Genomic DNA, 4,630 nt, shown 5'->3' with positions numbered 1-4,630 from the left:
TGGCCTACCGTACTGCTATATATAGTATACTGGTGGACACTGTCAGCAAACTGCAAAACTAAAATGCACCACAGGTATAGAATGTAGATGGATAGTATACTTAATGGATGAGGAGTGACGACACAGAGGTAGGTACAGCAGTGGCCTACCGTACTGCTATATATAGTATACTTGTGGACACTGTCAGCAAACTGCAAAACTAAAATGCACCACAGGTATAGAATGTAGATGGATAGTATACTTAATGGATGACGACACAGAGGTAGGTACAGCAGTGCACTCTGCACTGTACTCCTCCTATATAATATTAATTATACTGGTGGTCCCCAGTCCCCACAATAAAGCAACACACTGAGCACAGATATGGAGTGTTTTTCAGGCAGACAACGTATACTGGTGGTCACTGTCAACAAAACTCTGCACTGTACTCCTGCTATAGCTGCTCCCCAGTCCCCACAATTAAGCAGTGTGAGCACTCAGCACAGATATATTGTGCAGCACACTGAGCACAGATATGGTATGGAGCGTTTTTTTCAGGCAGAGAACGGATAAAAACTGGTGGTCACTTATCAGCAAAACTCTGCACTGTACTCCTAACAGCTGCTCCCCAATCCTCCCCACAATTAAGCAATAAACAACCAATCAACTGTCTTCTACAATAAACGGAGAGGACGCCAGCCACGTCCTCTCCCTATCATCTCCAATGCACGAGTGAAAATGGCGGCGACGCGTGGCTGCTTATATAGAATCCGAATCTCGCGAGAATCCGACAGTGGGATGATGACGTTCGGGCGCGCTCGGGTTATCCGAGCAAGGCGGGAAGGTTTGAACCTGCCTCGGACCCGTGTAAACAAGGTGAAGTTCGGGGGGGTTCGGTTTCCGAGAAACCGAACCCGCTCATCACTAGTATAGTTTAATTTTCACTCCAAATGAACACCTCCATCACACATGTCACAGCAGTGAAAAGACAGCAGATACCCAGTGTTGCTGGGAATATTTTATTTGTCTAGCAGTATATTAGAATTTTTTTTTTATATATATATAATTATATATATATATATATATATATATACACACACACATATATATTTATATATATATATATATTGTCAGGGGTTCATGAGCTACTATACAGCATTGCGGTGTGGGGAAGCTGTGTGATGTCACACGCAGCTGCTGAGACCAAACAGATGCGGGTTTCCATCTGCCTTAGCAGCTAGGCTGCGTAGGCATAGGGCAACCCTAGACACGCAAGAGCATTGCGTTGTGAGATGCGCTCGTATGTTTGCGGGGTGGGGGAGTGTAGGACCCAGCATGCAGGATGGACTTGCCCTGTGCTGGGCGTCCCCCCGCATTTCAGTGTAATGGATCATAGATTTTTTCACATATTTATGACCCAACTGAATTAGGCCCATAGACACTCACCCACTCACACATGTCCTGTATCTTCACAGGGGATCACTCATCTTCCACTGTGGCACCAGGCAGCACTCACTGGTCTGCTGCAGGAGGTCACATTGAACAGCTTCACTTTAATTACTACACTTTAATTGGTAGATAGTATTTATTATGTAGAAGAGTGCTTAGTTAAGCCAACTATCTCTGCCCTGAAATATCCTCAGATACAGTCTGTGAGTGATTCTTATGTAATTTGCAGGGCTGCGTATAAAGGATGCTCTGTGATCATGCACTTACATCTGTGTGGCTTTGCAAAGGCTCACTTTGAATGCGTGACCATTAGTGAGTGACAGCTCACATTCTTTTTTCATTTTTATTTTTTATTTATTTTTTTGTGTTTAATTTGTAATTTTTGAGAGGTGTTACAGGGGGTAATTTTTGCACAGGGATATTACCCTGCAATTAGTTTCCCGGCTTGACTAGTGTGGGAGCTATTGTTAGTATGCATGACCTATTACTAGGCATACTTATATTTGTATAATGCCTTGTGTTAATTATTTATGTAACATTGGTTGCCACTTGATACACCATTTTTTTTTATTTTAACTTCTATTTTTTTATTTTATTATGTTTTTTTGTTTAATAAAGATTGCTTTGATGGTGATGTCAGTTTGGAAAACTTGATTAGCTTCCCCTGGCTGGGTGCTTGCTTCCTAGTTCCAGTTGCCAGCAAGTGAAAGATGGGCAGGAGTTTGGTCGCATCACTTTTGTTACGGAGGAACCTTGGTTCTGCCTGCCGGTGGTTGGAGACTGAGTGGAGCTTCATGCTCTGTATGGATTATTTACATCACTGATGAGTTGAATCCAATTTTGATTTGTTTGTGTTATAAATCTAACACTTGCAGTTAGTAGTTGTCAGTCCTTGACAAAGATATAGACCCACTGAAACGATCATTAGACACTGTGTGAGCATGGTCAGTAGACCCTGATTTGCTGTTTTGGCTGCAAATTTACAGTTTTTTGGCTACAAAATAGCTATATATGCTTTTACTGCATCAAACTGAAACTATGATTTTTTTTTGCATTAAGCTGGTGGCAGATCCATTTATTATTACTGAGCCCCTGATGGAGTGGTGATAGTTTTCTATGAAATTAATTTGATTTAGCACCCTACAACTATAAACATAAGCAGGTGCAGCTTTTTCAGTTTTTCTATATATACATAAACGCAGCTCCCACTACCTGTACACATATATACCTAGCCTATGTATGCAGAGAATAAGGTTATTATACACTTAGTGACGGGTCTAGCAGTGGCAGCAGCACCGACTACCTTGTGCAGGGGGAGAAAGCTAAGCATATACTGTATAAACTTACATGTGTAGCTGTATGTAACATATGTGATGGTGTGTATTTGGGATCAACAGCGACACTATAGCACAGCCGCTGTGCAGAACCCAGGACTCAGCATTAGACTACAGTCAGTGACAGGGACGGTGGTAGACATCTTCTCCTGCAACCTGGCACAAGTCCTTGCTGCACTCAAAAACAATTCCTGCACATATATCTTCTTCCACAGCAAGGAGTCATAGTAGAATGATGTCAGGTTAGCTTGTCAAAGATTGCAGTCTTGCCCAATGTCCTGAACCCTATAGACTACACACACACACACACACACACACACACACACACACACACACACACACACACACACACATTGACCTGAGAAAACCTAGGGTGCAGGACCATGTTTACCTCAAAAGGCACCACAGCCATTCAGCCAATGCGCAGGTGGTTTGTGATGCAAACATAAGAATCATGAGTGTTGTGGTTGGCTATCCCGGCTCATGCCATGATTACTTTATCTTCACTCCATCATCCCTGTGCTAAGTTTAAGGTGGGATAAATGCTAGAAGGTGGATGATTGGTAAGTACGCATTCCTTTAATTACTTCCTCACTACACACCTATAAATGTGGTCATGTCATCTTTCACATGCCTCCATTTATTTGAGTTACTAGGTAACAGGGTATGGATATTTCTCCTGGCTTCGTACTCCATTGTCGCTTCCTGATAGTCTTACTTAGTGCAAGTAAAATTATGCACATAATTCTACTAGATCTGCAATAGAACATAAGTTTTGACGATAAAAATCTACATTTTGCTTTCTTAATAAATCTAGTGGAACTTTTTTTTTATTCCATTGATTAGATCTCTGACATTGTGCTTTGATGCTGTTTTGCATAATCTGTGCCATAGTCAGCATACTCTGCCAGATTATGTAATGCACAGTTAGCAGGTAGAGCTACTTGTTTCATTGGGATCTGGTCAGGATCCCAGCTGTCGGGATGCCGGCAGTCAAGATTCCAAAACTGATCAGAAGACCAGAACTGGAATCTCAACCACCAGGATCTTGATCGAGCATATTCCGCACCGCCGGAGAGCTGAGCAGTGAAGGGGAATTTAGGTTTAGGCTGCGGGAGGAGGGTTAGGGTTAGGCTGTGGGGAGGGGGAGTTATGTTTGGGCTGTGAGAAGGGGAGGTTACATTTAGGCAACCCAGCGGAGGGTTAGTGTTAGGCTGCGGAGAGAAGGAAGCTTAGGTTTAGGTTGTGAGAATGGGGGATTAGGTTCAGTTACCACCTGGGAGAGTTAAGGTTAGGCTGCAGGTAGGGAGGGTTAGGGGCCATTGGGGAAAGGTAAGTATACTTACCTTTCCCCTGTCGGGGTTACCACCATTGGGATGCTGCGGTTAGTCTATGTTTCATCTGGTGACGGTGAGCACAGAAAATAGGAGGAAGGTTAGGGCTTTGGGATTGCCGATTATTTCATTGTAAGTTGTTACAAATGACTCAGCCTCCTGCACAAATCACCAATTCCAGTAAATATTCTGCTAAAATTTGTATGTCTTGCCTTCCCTCTAAATTAATGTTTGACCTCACCTGTGGTGAACTATTTCTCCAAGGTTTCAACACAGGTTATGTTCTGCAAAATGAAAGTTTGAAGTTCAGGTGCAAAACATTTGTCCTCCTCCTGTAATGTGGCAATTTGCCAGTTCTCAACGAGTGTTTACAGTAAAATATGATTTCTTTAAAATAGCACACAAAAACCATATCTTAAGTAAAGTATGGACACTTTCCCTTGAAAATTCAAAATGTCCTACTTATGTCAGTTCAAAAGTACCAAACACATAAGCGTACAATGGGGATTATTCAGATCTGATCACTGCTGTACT

This window comes from Pseudophryne corroboree, chromosome 5 (assembly GCF_028390025.1).
Source record: "Pseudophryne corroboree isolate aPseCor3 chromosome 5, aPseCor3.hap2, whole genome shotgun sequence".
NCBI classification, from domain to species: domain Eukaryota; kingdom Metazoa; phylum Chordata; class Amphibia; order Anura; family Myobatrachidae; genus Pseudophryne; species Pseudophryne corroboree.
The sequence above is the reverse complement of the archived record's forward strand: the minus strand, read 5'-3'. Positions refer to the sequence as shown.